The 20,007-nt window shown below is 29.2% G+C and overlaps 1 long non-coding RNA gene across 1 annotated transcript; it reads left to right on the top strand.

Annotated features, from left to right (window-relative positions):
• The first annotated feature begins 11,585 nt into the window (after positions 1-11,585).
• On the top strand, positions 11,586-17,427 carry LOC146996910 (uncharacterized). The gene is made up of 4 exons (XR_015041783.1): positions 11,586-11,739; positions 12,812-12,921; positions 15,037-15,079; positions 17,203-17,427. It is a non-coding gene; the product is annotated as an uncharacterized LOC146996910 (long non-coding RNA).
• The last annotated feature ends 2,580 nt before the right edge of the window (positions 17,428-20,007 follow it).

The following is a 20,007-nucleotide window of genomic DNA, read 5'->3' as shown; positions in this document are numbered from 1 at the left end:
AAATATGAATGCTTAAATTAAATTTTACTCGCACTTCTTTAAACACATTTATTCGCTCTTTAGCTTTTATGTAATGGATACCTATAAGCAAAATAAAAGCTAGCTGAATATAAAGCATTTTTTTTTTTTTTGTTTTGGTTTTGTGAAGTCAAAGTACTTTATATGAGAATCCTATGTTCAGCTTTACTGATAAATTACTCGATAACAGATTCTCTTGAATGACGAAAGCATAACGGCTGTGTAAGTTAAAAACTAGCAGAGCTCTTGTCTTTATCTGTTAAAATATAAATTTAATCATAAAAAACTGGGTGCTTAAATAAAAACCTAATCCTTTCAAATACACGGCAATTGTTGCTTGCAAATGAGAAATTGAGGTTAGTTTCACTATTGCAGTGATTGTAAAATAAAATAATAACAAATTGGAAGAGAAGCATACCTGTGTTCAATTTAAAATGATGCAAAATAGCAATATTAAATTGGCTTAAATTTTGAATAAAACTGTATAGACTTAGAAGGTGCTTGAATAATATTCAGAAGTATTAAGCACACTAATTTACAATGATGTAAATTTTGAATAAAATTCTTCAACACTAAATATTGGACCTACCTCTAAACGCTAATAGCTAAAATTTTAATGGTTAAAAATAAATGGCTAAAATATTATTAAAATACCTGATTTTAAAAATAATAACAGGCCTTTTACTTATTTAATCGAGTCTTCATTTTAATTTTAGACCTATTTTATGTACTATTCAGGGACATATTTTTATAAATAAATATCTCTGTTCCCAAAATGTGTTTAGAATTTGGTTCATACATTTCGAATTCCATTAGGTTAACTCAAAATGCTTTCTTTTAGTATTAAGTGCTGTTTTCATGTGTAATAACATTTTCTCAATACCTACGAACATTTTGTTGATATGATAATGAGGATACCTTCTGTTCTATTCACACAGCAAGATGTTCCAAAACTCAATAATCTAAGAGAAAGAAGCATAAGCCGTTTGAACAGTACAAGAAACTCTTCCATATTCAATTAATGCTTTCTTTTCCTTTATAAAAATATAAACATGAATAACGCAAGGAACTTCTCAATTAAAAGGTTTCACATGCCTCCAAATGTAAATATAAGAAGGTTCCATTTGCAATGATATCAGAATAAAGGAGTTTTGAAGAAAATATTCCTGTTCCATGTAAAATAAATGTACTTATAGAAATGTAATTAGCGATTTATTACATCTATTGTCTCTTATTACATTTTCTCTTACTCTCGTTCTGAAGAGGCCAAAAAATGAGTTGAGCTAAGATCCTCTTTATTCTTTGAGAAATGATGCTCTAAATAGCTCTATTCAGCTTATGGTGAGGAGAAATAAGAAGTCATCTTATTTTTGCCGTGAGTGGCCCCATACAGCGAGCTGAAAGGTACAGTAGTCAATTTATTACCTCCGTATTCTGAGGTATGTATGTTCGAATAATGTAGACTGAGACATTTTCATCGTCTAATAAAAGTGCAAATCGAATGCGCATAATTAATTTTTGTGAGCAGAAATTTTCTTCAGGAAGAAGAAGCTTAATTATCTTATTGCAGAAAGTTCCATAACTTTCCATTGAACGTTCTTGAAATATCAAGGCAGAAATTTTGTAGATGGAAACTGATCTTTGCTTAAAATATTTGGTCTTTTCCTTGAAGGTGATGGCCCAGATTATCTTTGCACAATTATTACTGCGAATTTTAGAATATATATTTATAAAACTACTTTATTGAATAATTTTTATGATATATTTATGGATTTGCTTTGATTTAATTATATGTGGTGAAATAATACCTTTTAGAACTTTGTTATTTTAACTAAAGAAAGAATTATTCTTCTGATAATTCGTGGGTGTAAATCAGGTGTAACGTTTAAGAATTATTGGATGGTAGTTTTAATGTTCTTTTTGAAAATGAAAACTGAAACAAGTTTTAGGTCTAGTATTTCCCTCTATTTGATTAAATATGTTCTACTTAAAAATTTTTGATTTTATCTGGACTTTTATCTGTGTTAATTTCAATCCCATATTTTAATACCCTTTTTCCAAAACGCTTTTAGATTGTGACAACAAAGGAGAAGCCTACAGGTAGAATGTATGATTGAGATTTTAAGTAATTAAATTAACAAATCTGAGGACTTAGTAATTGTTCCATCGTTGGTATTTAATGGACAGTATTTTTTAAACATTCTGTCATAAGTCTTCAGCTGAACCGTAGGAAATTTTAAACCTGTTTATCCTTGACCGAAATTCATTTATTTTTCTTCTTACATATGCCACGTACGCTAAAGAACAGTGACTTGCTAAACACAGCTAAAAGGTGAAATTCAATCTTGCTACATCAGAGCACACCTCAAAAGAACATCGACCCTTTGGAATACCAGTAATTACCAGCTGAAGCTCCGAGCGTACGCTTAAACACTTAACTAATTTTCATTTGCTCTGATCCTCAGTGACTAAGTTTGCATAATATCAAACAGTAATGCATGTTGATGCTGAATCCAAAACCAAGACGACACTATATAACAATTTTTCAAAATTGTTTTGCTGCCATGAAACAAATTAAGATAACTTGTGGTGGGTTTTACTAAGGTGTTGACTAAGTTGTAATGTAACAATTCTGATCTCAGGGCCTTTTCTAACTGCGAAGATGGCATCAGAAATTCTACATAAGAAAAAAAAAAAAGAATAAAGGACTCTTTTCGCTTCTGTTTTGTACAGAAAAGAAATTGTTTTGCCTTGAAGAGAAAGTTAAGATTGTTTGTTGTACAGGCGGCTACCCTTGTAAAATAAGTATTGACAGAAGACAAAAATCAGTCTTTGTTATGCGTTCTTTGATCTGTAATGCAAACAGAAAACTTATACAAGTGTATTGTTCATCATAAGAGATGTTTTGTCGGGGAGTGATATTTTTCGATTTTTCCCCCAGGAAGAGGAAATTATCCTGAGGTTTCTCTTCACTGTTGTTAAAAAAAATTTCTGCGGCGCCTACTGTAAGTTTTACGCAGATAAAATTGGCTAGGATAAGGCCATGGCAGACGGAAATTGATCAATTAATTTGAAATGAGGCGTGCTGTGTGGGACGTCGTTATATAATTAATAATTAAGTGAGGTGTTAAAATGGAGAGATTTGGTTGGAAAGGGGGCGCAGAATTTCCTCGAAGAGCTTGTTTTGAGTGAGATACGGAGAATTACTGGCTTTGTTTCGTGGGAGTGGTGTTTAGTTTTTAGCTTTTGCTTGAAATTAGAGCAGACTTGAACAATATGAAGAAGGAAAACCTCCTAGAAGAGATCATCAGAAGAGCTCTTTCTCGAGACTTATTTAATGAGTGGCGAAGCAGAGGAGCGTGAACTTACCAGATTTCCAGATCTAGTGTCGTCAATGTTTCGATTTTATAAGGCCTTGGTCGACGATCAACGACAGCTTTTTGAGATATTATTCAATAAGCTGAGGAACAGATGAATGTGAATGAGGAAAATTCCAGACTTAGTGTCGGTTACCGACAGTGTGATATGGCATGATCCAGACTTTGAAGCAATAAGAAAGTAAATAAAATTTGTCTGCCAGTGTGCGGCCAAAATGACTCTTAATGGTATTTGACTAGTAGGTTCCAATAGTGTAGGACTCCGAAGCCTGCAGACACAAGTCCCTATACATTTTTCAGTATATATCTGATTATGAAATTTTAAATTGTTTTAGATTTTTCTTTAGACAGAACAAGGTCTTTGACTGTGATTGTTTTGTGTATACGTTAAATGGGGATAATTATGTCCTTGGAGTTGAATAGCAACCCTAATGTTTTTATTTAAGTTATGTTTTTTGCACATGTCAGTTAAAAGGCTGACTATTGCATTATATTGATAGAACTGGGTTAGTTACCTAATTATTGTTATATTTGTACTAAATTGAATATGATCTTAAAATTTCCAAACTTTTATAAAATAAGATAATTTTACAATACTGTCTTTAGCAAGTGAAAGACATGGCTTTGTTGGGGTTAGTTTTACTTTTCCTACATTTTTTTTCAAGTCATTATAATTTGCTATGCGATTTAAAAGACTTAAGGACAGAATGACTTATAATCCTTCTCAAGAAAGCATGTCATTATTAAAAAAAGGAATGAAACTATAATTTAATGTTTTAGCACATTTTTAACTAACATAATTACAGATTAAATAGAGGGAAGAAAAATGGAATTGATTTCAATAACTATTATTAATTAATAAAGAAAACAAGAATTATTAATTTTATCGTATTTATAGTATATTCCCAGGCAGCACGTCTCCAAAAATATACGTATAATTTTGGTGAAATAAGGGTATGGTATTTTTTGTACGTTACTTTTACGAAATTTATACGAATGAAAAGGGCTGAAGTTACTGTTAACTCTTGATCGTTATTTTCCACACGTTATTTTTACGAAAATTATACGAATCCGAATGTACTGATAAAACTACCGCCATGATGGTATATTTTATTCGTCACTTTTACGCATATTATACGAATCCTAATGTTCTGAAAGAAACTACTGCCTTTATGGTATATTTTATTCGTCACTTTTACGGATATTATACGAAGTCTAAAAAGATTGAAAATGAAGTTTATTAATTCAAAATATTTAGTGTATTTCTGGCATTTCACTTTGTTTTCCTCGTCCACGAACATGAAAAAAGGGGCATTCATATATGAGGCTAAAATTTTTCTATAAATTTTAACATGTGAGCTAAATCTTTACGTGCATTTTTGCAAAAAATTATATTTTCTTAATTCAAACATCTTCAAAATAACTTATTTATTTTCTTATATCAAATTTGTTATTTTTATTCATATCAACACTTACATTAATTTACACAATTTAATTTCTTTTATGAAAATCCTATTACCCATTTAACTGGAATAAGCTATATATTAAATTTGTGTACTTACTGAGTTTGGTACAATACTCTCCTTATTTTATTTAGCAAATGTGGGCAATTGAATTGGAATAAGACTAGCAAATCTTTCATGTCGAGGAATAGAATAATAAATACAGCAGAAGATGCTCGAAAACGTTTAACTTCTTGAACAATAGTTTAATGTAGACCAAAGGATCATTAATTATAATCAAAGATATACTAATATTTTTATTTAATAATAATAATAATAACTTTACGAAATTGCAAGCTGAATCCTGATATTTTACATATATTTCAGTTCCTTTAATCTTTGTTATAAAAATCATATGAGGTTAATTTTTTTAAATTTTGTTTAATGTACGGAAAAAATGATATAGCGATTTTAATAATTTTTATATGAGGAAAAAATTAATAAATAATGTAAATAAATAATTATATTATATTTTATATTTTTCCTGAAACAGTTAAAGACATTCTTAATATGGAGATCTACAGAATAAGTACAAGGGTCCAGTTAAATGAACTCAAAATTTGCATAGTTAATTTTATGCTATAAAAATTAACCGGATTTACGATTATACACTGAGCATGCGCATATACAGACATTTCTATTTTTCGTAGAAAAATTTAATTATTACCTTAATACAGAGATGCTGTGAATATAAATTTATATAATGCAAAAGTAAGTTTATTTCATATGCTTATTTAGAGGCTTTCTTAATATGTTTAATTATAAAGAAAAAAAAGCGTTGCAATTCTTGTTCACTGACCAATGGCAAAGCAGACACTTTCTACTTCCGGTTGTGGCGGGATATTTGTGAAGTCAGCACTCAGCAATAGTGCTGTAGAAGTAACGAGAAATTGTGTACCCGTATGTATTCGTTACTCGGTGAACCAGTACTCGTTACTATCGTATCGTTACTCGTTACTTTCGGTAAAATCCTTCGGTATCCGTATCCTGAGCCTATTTTATCGGTCTACGGCCCTAAAAAGGGCCTTGAAACGTCGCATCGCATTGAATCACATGAGCTTTTCTACCCCGCGGGAACTGGGTAGTGCTGCGATAGGGAGTTTTGCGTCGCATTTTTGAGTAGAAATAATTCACTTTATTCTGGCTATTATTTTTTGGTGCACTGGATATGATTCATTATTAAATTTTCTATTGCTGTCAGGGCATAGTTTCTAAAGTCAGAAGCGCCTACGGAAGGCCGTCAGGAAAATAGGAAAATATAAAGAAAGAAAGGAAATAAATATTACAATAATAACATTAATTAATAATTAAAATAACAAAAAATTACTTATTAAAAAACTTAATAATTAAAATAATAAAAATAGTGATTAAAATAATGAATAATTAAAGTAACATAATAATTAGCAACTGAAGTATAAAATACTTATAAGTAAAATTTAATAAAAATGTATAAACAAATAAAAATTAAAATAATTTTTAAGTTTATGATGATTAATTAAATAATAAAGTAAAATACCAGATCTTGTCTTATTGGCTAAGTATCGTTTCGTCCTTTCTCATTTCATCCCCAGCTCGAAAAAGTGTTATTTCGTTCGCTGCCTTCCCCCACCAATTCCCTCTTTCCCGTTTCATCCGCTGTTTGAAAAATAAGTGTTTACTTTACGATAAGGCGAACTGTTTACTTCAATTAAAATGGTTTAGAAGAGATGACTCAGTACTTAGAAGACTTCAGGACTTATTTATCCTTGGAGATGACTGTTTCTACTTCGACTTAGCTTTTGATTTTTTAATAATATTTAATATTTTATGCAGACAAATTATGTTGAGCAGAATAATGAATTTCAGACGTGTTCAAAAGGTGTGTATCTGAATATAGTAACATTTTTGTTGTATAGTATCCATTTTTTTAATTTCACACATTTCTAAAGCAACGGAAGTACGGTATCACTTTTTGGCAGTTTGGCTTTTAGAGGATTTTACATGTGGTGGTCTTAAAAAGATGATGTTCACTACCAATGTTTGTTTATGTTCCCCAAAATAGAGATCTCTTAAAAGGTGACCTTTTAGAGATGTTGGAAATAGATGATTTGCTATAATTATTTTCCAATAGATAATGGAATTAATGTAATTTAATGTCAATAACTCGAGGAAGCAAGTTTAAATACGGTGCAACAAAAATACAGAAGTATTTTAAATGACGAAAATATTCATATTTTGTCAATATCAAATTTAAAAAAGAATTAATTTTGGACAAATTATGAAATCTAACTTTTAATGTCGTCTTCTAGTTTCTATATTTATATCTGGCAAAGTTTTATACTTGTTATGAAAAAATAAAAATGCAAGAAGTTTGAGTCCCGTAGGACAAAGATTGACCGGGAAATTTAGTTTCAAAATTTGCAATGTTTGGTGCCATTTGTAACTTGCCTTCGGGTATCGCTTAATTGAGTTAGAATAATTCGAGGAAATAAGTTTAAATGAAGTGCAGCAAAAATAAGCATAATTTAAATAGTCGTAGAAGGAAGTCATGCGGAATCCATATCAAATTTTCACTTTTTCATAATGACCATAAAACTTTCCCAAATAAAAATACAGAAACTGGGAGACCGCATTAAAGATTAGCTTTCGTTATTTGTCCGTTATTCGTTATTTCGTTTGCTGCTTCCCCCATTCCCTTCATCAGAACCGCTAATGACGAAAGGGTGAAATTTCCCCGATTCATCCCCTTTCCGAAAACTCCTAGTTGAGACTGTTATTTGTTGAGACAAGGAATGCTATGTTATAAATGTCAACTTGCTTTTTACACTTAACAATATAATCGTTAAAAACATTCGCACATGCATAGGTTAAGTACGAATTAAGAAAGAACTTAAAAGAAATTTAGAAATCTATAAAAGGTAAGGACATTTTTATGTTACTTTATTAGAGATAATAGTGAAGCACTAAATATTTCAATCAATGTTATTTCATAATGCTATGAGTATACCTTTATTCATTTAAAAAATGGCTCATCAGCGGTCGAGCGGTAAAATCGCTGAACACTGGTAGTTCCGACCTGAGTTCGATCTCAGGCAAACGGGCTGGCTTCATAAGCGTTTTGTGGTTTTTTCCCGTACCAGCTTACAAGCCAGCTTACCACATACCATACGAGCCAGCTTACTACGTACCATACGAGCCAGCATACCACGTACCATACGAGCCAGCTTTCCTAAGAAAGTGCTCTACGAAGGCATTTTTCCTCTTAGGCACATAGCCCCAGTGTGTTTTGTCATAATCAACTAAACCAAATCATTTAAGAAATATATCAGTTGATCACTGCTCAGTGTACATCTGCTGTTTGCTTATAAAAACACTTTGTAAAGACATTTCCACTATTTTGCTAATAATTCTGGAAGGCTCATAGAATCCGAAATTATGTTACACTAGCTAACAGAGAACTTAAGTCTGCTTAATCTGCTTGACTTGCTTTCGTGTCTTTGGGAAACGTAAGTATATGCAGAAATAAATATTACAATCTATCACGTATATTTGTAAAGATGTAAAGCATACTGTTTTGGTTTACAATAATGATAAATATGCATCATGTTACGACAGTTTTAAAAGATCACAAATAACTATACATATGCTAGACTTCTAACAAAATTTCTGTTACAATATGAATATGCATTTATTATTATATGAGTCGTAAAACGGCCCACCAGCGGCCGAGCGGTAAAGTCGCTGAACACTGGTAGTTCGGTCCGAGGCTCAAATCCCGCGAACGATCCGGCTACGTGGGTGTTTTCGTGGTTTTCCCCATGTGTAACGTGTATACAAGCCAGTTTCCCTTAGAAAGTCCTCCACGAAAGCATCCATCCCTTAGGCAGATAGCCATAGTGTGCTTTGCCATAATTAAACACACGCATACACACATGAGGCGTAAAATTCAGTATTCGTCAATTTTAGATTCTAGGTATATGACAAAATTTTTTTTTTAAATTTTCGTTTTGTTTTTAAAAATTAATTCACTTTATAGCTTTTCTCCAATTTATTATAAAGGTATAGGAGTTAAATTTTGATTTATATATAATATGATATAAATTCATCATTCATTAATAATATTTTATGTATAACAAAAAAATTATTATTAATGTTCCAAATTTTAATTTTTTTAATGATTTGTCTTCCATTTGTTGTATATTTGTTGAATGCATAGCTAAATATTTCAATTATACACAATAAGATTCTGCAGAAAACAATTCAGCTGGCATGACAGCTAATTGCGAAAGAAAAATTAGAGTCTTATTGCTCTTAACTCTTAGTACAAGCAGCCATTTTAAAATTGACGTTAAAATAAATTTATTCTATGGTCTATTAGAAAACAACTATACTAAATCATTTATTGACGACTTCTAAGAGGTCGCTTTCTGAAAGAAACCTGTATTTTTGAGAACATAAACATACGTTGATATTGAACATCACTTTTTTAAGATGCCAGAGCAAATGCACAGAGCTCCAAAAATCATCTAAAAGCATAGACGGTCACGTTTTAAAAGGCTGACTACTTTTAATAAAGCTTGTATATTAATGTTCATTATACATTTCTCACATTTTTACTTTCTTTCAAAACAGCGATACTGTGGTCAATTACTTTAGAACTATGTGAAACTAATAAAATGGGCCCTATGTTATAAAAACCTAATTATATTCAGATACACACCTTTTGAACATGTTTGATATCCATTATTCTAATCAGAATACTTTGTCTACAGAAAACATTGAATGAATATTAGAAATCAAAAGCTAAGTGAGATTAAAGTAGGAAGAGTCATATCGTCTCACACATTTTAATTGAAGTAAACAGGTGCTTACTTTATCGTAAAGTGAACACCCGTTTTTCAAACAGCGAATGAAAAGAAAAAAAGAGCCCACCAGAGCTCGAGCGGTAAAGTCGCTGAGCACTAATAGTTCGGTCCGGGGTTCAATTCCCGGCTAACGGCTAGCTGCACGGGCGTTTTCATGGTTTTCCCCGTGTGTAACTTGCATATGAGTCAGTTCCCTTTAAAAAATCCTCCACGAAGGCCTCCCTCCCCGTAGGGGCAATAGCCCTAGTGTGCTTTGCTGTAACCGAATAAACCGAAACCGAAAAAAAAAAGAGAATTGGTGGTGGAAGGCAGCGACGAAACGTCGTTTTAGAAGAATGGGCTACATAACCAAATTTCTATCTATACTCTGGTAAACAGTACATTATTTTCTCATCAAAAGCCTAAATTTAGCTAATGCTCGGCTTAGTTCTTAAATTACAATTTTAGCCGCAGCCCCCAAACTAGACGATGTCTGGTATTTTATTTCATTATTTAGTTATTCATCATTAATTTAAGAATTAACTAAATTTTCATTTGTCTTTAAATTTTTATTGAATTATAATAATAATAATTTAATATTCTAGTTGCTAATTATTGTATTATTGTAATAGTTATTTTATTTATTTTTATTTATTTATTTATTTATTCATCTTTCCTGATGGCCTTCCATAGAGCTCCAGCACTTCTAATTTTAAAAATTAAGTCCTGACTACAACCAATGATTGCGAAAATAAAAGTCAAGTAACTTATTTAGTGATAATTAAATAAAATAAAAGCCAAAGCTTTTATTATATATATATATATATATATATATATATATATGTTTGTGTAAGGACATATATATATGTACTTTACATTTAATTATAATTTATTTGATATATATATACATATTTACGTTTGGTAGCATTACCAATTGCAATAAAAAGGGAGGTGCACATCTAGATGTTATAACGGACCCATATACAAAATTTCAACGTTCTATAACTAATCGTTTTTGAGTTATGCAAAATGCATACATACGTACTTGCACATCACGAAAAAAATCCCTTTCAAGTATCAACTTAGAGTCATAATCATTAGTCATAAGTATCAGCTTAGAGTAAATGGTATTACATTTAACAATAAGTTTTTTTTTTTTTTTGATAAAAAAAAAAAAAAAAGAGAGAGAGTCCTTCATTGTGTTCGTACGTACAGACGTCACCCCAAAAAATAATTCACATGGATTCCGTAATCGTCAAAAACGGATATTTCCGTTAAAATATGATACCCAAAGTTTTCTCGATTACAATAATTACTACCATTTTATTTGATACAAGGAAGTAAAGAACCTATATTAACCTACATATTCTTATATAAACAATACCTAAGTGCAGTATATAAATATTTCAAATCAATAAAATCTCACTATGGCACGTTCAAGAAAATAAATAAATAAATAATCATCTAAATTTTCAAATTACAAACATAAATAGCAATAGTAAAAAGCAAATACAAAATAACGCTTCCCGCTATCAAAATTGCTCATCTTCTTAAATATCAACAACTAAACTAAATAGTGTATTTCAACTAAAACACATAATGTAAACAAGAATTTGCCCGATGCCCAAAAAAATTCAAAATTATCTATGAAAAATATGAGCACATTGTAACGCAACCGCATCATTCGCATTCGCATAGAAACCGCATCATTCGCATTCGCATAGAAATCGCATCATTCGTATTCGTATAGCAACCGCATCGTTCGTACTCGAACAAACCGCATCGTACGACAGATGCGAGTAACGAACAGATGCGAGTAACGAAATGAATTTGTGAGTACCGAATCGGTACTTCAAGTCAACCGATGTACCCGTTACTCAGTAACGAATACATGCGGTTTGCTCCAGCTCTACTCAGCAATGGCGGTCGAAAAGAATGGTAAAGTCGCAAAGAATACTGTTTGTTCGTGGATTGGCGTTTGTGACTGAATCCATCGAAGTTACTAATTATTTGAAGAAAGTAAGTGAATATTTTATATTTTCAGTGTTTAATACTCGTACTTTTTTTCACCTATATAAAATTTTATAAATAGCGTCTGTGTAGGAAATGTGATTTTCCATGTGTTGTTCTTTTGTGTACGTGCCTAATGATTCATTTTCAGGATTTGGTACTGTTAAATTTTGCACTAGTCTGTTTCTTACTGTTTGTGTCACTCCTTTTTGTATGTGTCTCACCTTTTTATAGTTATATTATTTTTACTCAAACGTTTTAATATTTACTACGTACTAATTAAGCAGGAAATAGCTTTTAATGGAAAAAGAAAGGCAATATTAACATGACTAATTGTTCAGAAATCTGTTATGGAAATGTTATCTACCTTATGCCAAAAAATAAAGCATGTAACTTTCATTTATTTATGAAATTCAAAATTTTTTATTTGCTTAGTGTTTTCCCTAAAAATAATTAATTTCTTATTTTTGAATTTAGTTTTATAAATTTGCTTTAATATATAATCTTTAACTCAAAGATATTGTGCTATTAAAAAAGGAAACTTTATGCCATAGAAACACAGGTACTTTGTTCCAAATCTGTGTTCATTTTTTTTATATATATACTGAATTTTTATGCACTTGTAATTACTGAAATATATCCTTTCATGAATAATAAGTAAGTCCTAAGTCCTTTCATGAATGCATTTCTTTTTTTGTTTGTTTGATTTTGTTGTTTTAAAAGATCTGCCATAGTTAAAGAAAGAAAATAAAGTAAGAATGCTTTACTTTCAGTTTTGAATAAATTTATTACTATTTACTGCAGCTTCAAGTTTCTCTAAACATAATTTTCGAAGTCAAAACTTGATAGTTATGTTGATTATTAGACTTGCATGAAAAAATTTATTGAAAAATTAGTATTTGATCTAAAATACTTTAAATTATTTGAATTATATTTTACTAAATCATGTATTTTGATATAACTAGATAGTTAAAAAAATTTAAATTGTAGATGTGCAGAAATGCTTATATAAAACCAAGAAATTGTTTATATTTTTGTTGCTTTTTCCCTTGTAAATTAATTATATATATATATATTACAGTCTGGGGAGTCGGCACCCTGCTGAATTGTAGTAAACAAGACGTCCAATCTACTAGACCATCAAAGATGCAGATTTGGATTTTCTATTTCATAGTTATTGAAATCATAATGGTATGTTTGTTTAAATTAGTACTGTTTATGAATGTGATAAAAATAAATTCTGATAAGATTAGAAATGATTTATTTTCTATTAATTATGAACTGTAAATAATGTAACCAATTTTCTTCATAGTATTTGCTAAACATTTTTTTTTATAAAAGGGAGGTAGACTTATTTATACAATTCTTGCAGAGATACCAAGAAATAAAACATTTCAGGAATTTTCACTCAGTATATCTTGATGTGTAAAATCGTGTTGTTCAATGCCATATTACTTTTTCACAGGAAAGTAATTTTATTGATCTAACATCTGCATAAATCAAACTTTTTTAAGAATGATTACTTCTAAGCTAACTTAAAATTTTCAGATTTAGAAAATGTATGTTTAATGTAGCATTTGTTTTCCATGAAATAGAAAAGGTTTTCAAAATGTTAAGTTGTTAGAGGGAAATAATATAAATGAGATTGTCATGATATAGTTTCAGCTGGAAATGAAACTGAATTTTCGGATAGTGAAGATTTCATTTAAGAATTCTAATAAAACTGATTAATGTAAATCCTCTGCATTTAAGAATTCTAATAAAACTGATTAATGTAAATCCTCTGCATTTAAGAATTCTAATGAAACTGAATAATGTAAATCCTATGATTCATGTAGGTATTCTTCTGCTATCAGGAGATTCAGAAATGTGTGTTTATATGCATGCATTTTTAAATGTAGGTGCTCGTGTGTGCATGTGTATATTCTTTATGTATGTATGTGTATACTTATACACATATATGCGCATACATGCATATATACATGCTTGCATATCTACAGTGGAACCCCGAGATGCGAGTTTAATTCGTTCCAGCATTCAACTGATATAGTGAATTTCTCGTATCTAGAAACAAGCTTCCCCATTGAAAATAATGGAAATTCAGTTAACCTGTTCCACCCCCCAAAAAATATCAACATTTTAATATCAAGTCAATTTTTCCTAATAAATAACACTGGTAAATAATATAACAATAGTTTAACTTTGTTACCAACATTTTAACTCATTCTCATTAATCCACACCAACAACAGCTTCTCAGCATCTAGGAGTACTTTTATGGTGCTTGGAAGCAACGATAATTCCTTGGCTACATCAGATTTCTTAATTTCTTCCTTCTTCAGAATAGTATAGATTTTCGATGTTGAAAGGCCGCAAGTCTTCGCCAATTCCGTCACCATGCTTATGTTTATCTACGATTTCTTTCTTGATATCAACTTCCATGGCCTTCTTATTTTTCTTTGCAGCACTATCTGAGGCAACAATCTTCTTGCGAGGCATCTTGAAATAATTATTTTCATGTTAAATGTCAAAACAATTAACTTGCAAGTGCACAAACACGTATATAAAAGAACACTGAGTGATCTGATGAGGGGATTCCCCGAGTTGAGCCGGATAGGGAAATGGCACCACTCATACCAACAGCCTGGCTCATTGCTCGTTACTCAAATTAATGCTCGTATTTTGCTCATACTTTCCTCATATCTCGAGGTTTCATTGTACATTTCTGAATCCCATCCTAAATAACGGAGGAGTACCTTTGCTAGTATTGCAACAGAGCTAGAATGAATTATTGTGTTAAATATGTGGAAAATGCATGCTTAAAGTACTGTTATTTTCTAAAAATATTATGTATGTCTATTTTTTACAAGAAGAAAAAATAGCTAAAAGCTTTTAATTTACTCGTATTTGTTAGTCCAAAGGGGCTTTGTCCCTAAAGAACTAATGTTTTTGTTTTGTATTGGTTCACTATAAATATCTGTTTCACTTTTCAAACTGTTCCCACCAAATGTTAAGAGTCCCTAGTGTGGGATTAATACTCTCTATCTTAGTGCCCTCTATAACCTATGTTAGGGTTAACCTGTATAACCTACAAGGATTGCCAGTTTAGGCGAGATATCTAGGTAGTCATCATAATACGTACCTTATTTTTTATTATTTTAAAATTAAATTGAAAGTAATAAACTAGTTTTCAAGAATGGTGTTAAACTAGATTTACATTCAACTCTGGTTTATTGTGTTAATGATGTTTTGCTGTAACAAATATGAATTTTTTGTTTAAGTATAATAATTTAAAATGTTTTTTCTAGAGAATGAAGTACTGCCACTAAGGTAAAGGTGCTAACTTGCAAGGTAATTTTCTATTCTACATTAACTCAATCTTTATGTCCTGTTACAGATATATTGGCAGAAATAATGAAAACCTGACATTCAAAAAGAAAAATAATAATGTTGAATGTAGTATATTAGATGGTTAACTGAGGTTTGGCAACTCATTAATAATCTTACACGTATTGAGTATGAATAACTTTGACAATTACCGGTATTTTCAGTAGTATAAAATTAGGCAAGAAAGCAGTTTTAGCTTAGCACCGAGCTTAAATACAACTCTCTTACCAATATTGGTTTGACGAAGGTAAAATATAATTGAATTTAATAAGTTGGAAATACTGTCTGTCTTTCCATGAATTAAAAAATAATTTCAAATAAAATTTCTTTTTTCAGTTTTTCATGTTATTTGTTTAATGTTATTGTAATCTGATTTATCATATTTAGTCACATATTCCATCCCTCTTTGCACTATAGTATATAATTCAAAGGACTTATCAGTTTCAGCAATATTTTTTTTACCAGTATACATTTTTACCAAAACTCTGTTTCTAAATCATATCCTGAAAAATTAAGGAGTAAAGTACACAAAGAAGGAAAATATGCAAGTAAATAATGGCATTTAGTGTTGTTTATGTGTCTAATATTTGTACTAGATTGTAAAAGTTATAAAATTCTATTAGCTTTTTTAAATTATTCTTTTTTAAATTGAGGTGCTTCTTTGCACCCAAATGGTTAAAGCCCTAGTGTGACTTTGGTACTTTGATCTTCTATTCCTAATAAATAATCCAGCTGCATTCAGTTTACTCAATTTCTGCCATGTGTAAGGTAAACAATATTAGCTTTTTTTAAATATATCTTTTACAACTATTCCATCAGGTAGATTTCTTTCATATTTTGCCTTAATTGAGTTATCCTGCTAATTAAGAATTTATTAAAGTTAATATGTTAAGTTTTTGTGTGTATAATTCATTTTAAGTATGTGCAAGCAAATGCATACATTAACAGTTACATAGAATTATGTTTTGGGTATCAAATTCAGAAATTTTGGGGCTGTTTTTAGAAGATTTATTAATGATTTATACTACATTAATATTGGTAAAAAAATTCTGTGGCTTTTATATGAGAGTATATATTTTAAAATAGCTGCATGATATGGTAGAGGTAAAAAGCTTCATGTGGATCATAAATTAATATTATGTGGCAATTTTTCATTTATTTAATAAAGAAAATATTCAACTGAAATTTTTTCACTGGATTATTTGCATACAAAGTTTGCAGCAAATATTTCCTGCAACAAAAGTGACAATTTTTATTTTGCCAAGACAGGAAATTTAGTTAGTGAAAGCAGTAACCCTATTTTGAGATGTTAAACAGGAAGGCAAATTTTTGAATTTAAATTGATTTTTGAAGGAAGACTTCATTTAGTCTTGCTATCATTCTACGTGGCTCTTAACTTTTTTATGGTATTTATAATTTTATTGTTATTCAGCATTCTGTTTGCTTAGAATGCACATGAATGTAGACTTGAAATATTTTATATTGCAAACTGATATGCCATTGTTATCATAATTAAAGATTTTTGCTCTGATTTTGGAGGAATTTACTGATAATACTTTTGATTGTGCATTGGTTTCTGGTTTATTGAAATGTGTAAAATAGCCTGTTAATGCATATACGTATGTTAATGACATGTATATGTTTATGGAGTATTCTGTTATATGTATATAGTGTTGTGATTAGTTTTCTGCTTACTCTTTATTTAAGAAAAAGTTATCTGTAAGAAAGCGAATATTCTTTACTATATGTAGGAGTAAAATTGAAAAGGCTAATGCAATATAATTAATACAAATTTAAGTTTTTTTCTCATGTACTTAAATACAAACATAGCCATTAAAGACTTTTTCAACCTTGCAGTTCTAAACAAATCTTAAGTATTTTTTACTTGAAATTATAGACATTGTGTAAGGTATATAATTGAAGCTTACTGTGATAGTATAAAATTAAATTTTTAATTACTAAAATGTAAATTTTTAAATATGAAATACTCAGTGCATTTTATATGCATCTTTTAATACTTCAACTATATTTAAAAACTGAAAACATCTGAAGTGTGAAATTATTACAAATTTTTCTTTCTTGTTTAGGAGCTGTTCTCAAAACATTGGGTGACAAAGAATTCACTTTTACAAAAATCGAGCAGGATATTAAAAACAGCGAACTATAGAACAAATATGGCGAAGCTGCATGAAGTCTATGTTGAATTTTATTATTGAAAAAAATATGCTCTTCAGATTTAATGTTAGTTTTTATTGTTTAACAGTAATTGCAGTTTTTGAATACCTGTAAAATAAACCTAATTCTTAAATTAATTTCATGTGTATTTCTTTTGCAAGTATTACAGTTCATAATACTTCAAACAACTTGAAATTTTATACTTGTTAATTTATGTGGGATATGTTCATAATAATTTTATAATTTAAATAACTCATTGTCATCATATGAGCATAATCTAAAATGCACAGCATTTGACAACAAATTAATAAAAAAATTAGCCAACTTCTAATTGCTTTCTTTTGTCCAGTTGCCTCTTTTTAAATCATTTAATACCATAAAGCTATTTGATAAAAAAAAAAATAATTGGTATGTCCACATCAACATGCACATTTATAATGTTATAGAAAAAGTCACATGAGATAAATATTAAAAAATTCAATATTCCTAAACAAATTAACTTTTTGAAATTTTATCTGGTATATAAGATAAAATAAAGAACATATTTAGGTAATTTTGAATTTGCATAATTTTATGAACTTATTTATGAAATTAACAGTTACATTGTAAAAGGGAACTTTTTAAAAATACCTCAATAAAGCATTTCTTTTGTAGAGGTTAACTTTAGAGTACTGATCTAATATAAGATTTTAAACTGAGAAAGACAACAATAATAGATTACAATACATTACATACATTGCAAGATTGACTGATAAATGTAAAATTTTTACATATCATAATTATGTGTGTAATTAAAACAGAAGCTACTCGATTAACTTGCATGCAAATTAATATTTTCTTTAACATGTTTGGGGTAAACTGAATTTTAATAAATAAATATGTATATATTTGTGTATAATCTGAAGATATGAATGAAATATTTGTGACATTAAACATTCATCTTCAAGGAAAATAACAAAGTCAACTTGGTAAACTATTGGAAAAGGTAAGTTTTATACAATTTCCTGGTCTATATTTAACAATTTTAAAATTTAGCACACTCATTCAAATAATCTAAACGTATGATGTTTTCTTTTGTGCTACATTCGTTTACTGAATTTGTTAATTAACTATATTGTACTTTAGATAGAAATTAACGTAGATATTCCTTGTATTTTATGGTATAAAAACTTATATATTTGATAATAATTGACCTAAATCTTCCCTATGTTTTCTTTGCATATACAAATGACTTTGGTAAAAATTTAGTCTGTCTTCTCCTCTTTACTATGTATAAGTGCACATTTTTGGTAAAAAATTTGCATAAATCTCCAATTACCTATTTACTGCATTTTTCGTAAAATGTGCTTATTTTAATCTCTTATTTTTTATATAAATCTATGCAAAAATGTTCTGCATATTATGATTAAAAGATAAAATTAATTTAATATCAAATTTTTACATATCCACCTTTTAGGTATGTACAGCAATATGGAATATATATAACTGGAAAATTTAAATGCAAAAAAATTAATTTCTATTCAAAAATTACGTAACACTAAAAGGCTGAAAATCACTTTTAATATTTCATTTAAAAGTGACTACAAAATATGCAATAAATTTTGTAAACCTGAGTTCTATGTTTTAAATCAATTAATGCTATCGTTCATTTACATGGCATAAGAAAATGTCCTTCGGAAAAGCAAATAATTTATTTAAAGTGTTATTTAGTAAACAACTGTTTGCTACAGTTTTTTACTAAATTTAAATTTATGAAATGAATTTAGTAAACAAAAATGCAAATGAACGATAGCATTAATTGATTTAAAACACAGAATTGATGTTTACGAAATTTATTGCATATTTTGTAGTCACTTTGAAATGAAATATTAAAAAGTCATTTTCAGCCTTTAAGTGTTACGTAATTTTTTAATAGAATTTTTTTTTTTTTTTCATTTACTAGTGCATTTAAATTTTCCAGTTATATATATTCCATATTGCTGTACATAGCTAAAAGGCAGATATGTAAGAATTTGATATAAAAATTATTTTACCTTTTAATCATAGCATACAGAAAGTTTTTGCTTAGATTTATATAAAAAATATGAGATTAAAATAAGTACATTTTATGAAAAATGCAGTGAAAAGGTAATTGGAGATTTATGCAAATTTTTTACCAAAAATTGTGCATTTATACACAGTAAAGTGGAGAATACATCGGATTAAATTTTTACGTCATTCGCATATGCAAAGAAAACATAGGGAAAATTTAGGTCAATTACTATCAAATATATACGTTTTTGTACCGTAAATTACGGGAAATATATACGTTAATTCCTATCAAATATATACGTTTTTGTACCGTAAAATACGGGGAATATCTACCTTAATTTTACCTAATATATACGTTTATATACAGTAAAAAATCGGGAAAATTTACGTAATTTTTTACTAAATATATACGCATACGTGAAGCAAAAAATTGAGATTTACGTATATGCGATAAATATACGTAAATTTTTACTAAAAATATACGTAAATCCCTGAAATTTACGTATATTATACGTAAAAGTAGCGAATGAACAGTAGTCTCTCGCGTAAATATACCTAAATTTTACGTAAAAGTTACGTATAGTATAACGTAAAAATATACGTAAATATTTAGTAATTGCCATTGGACACTTCTTATGATATTTTTACGTTCAACTTGAACGTTTTTTATTTCACTTGGTTCAAGT

Source organism: Stegodyphus dumicola, chromosome 6, assembly GCF_044657685.1.
Source record: "Stegodyphus dumicola isolate Sdum_Otavi_A_Nest chromosome 6, ASM4465768v1".
NCBI lineage: Eukaryota > Metazoa > Arthropoda > Arachnida > Araneae > Eresidae > Stegodyphus > Stegodyphus dumicola.
The sequence above is the reverse complement of the archived record's forward strand: the minus strand, read 5'-3'. Positions and strand labels throughout refer to the sequence as shown.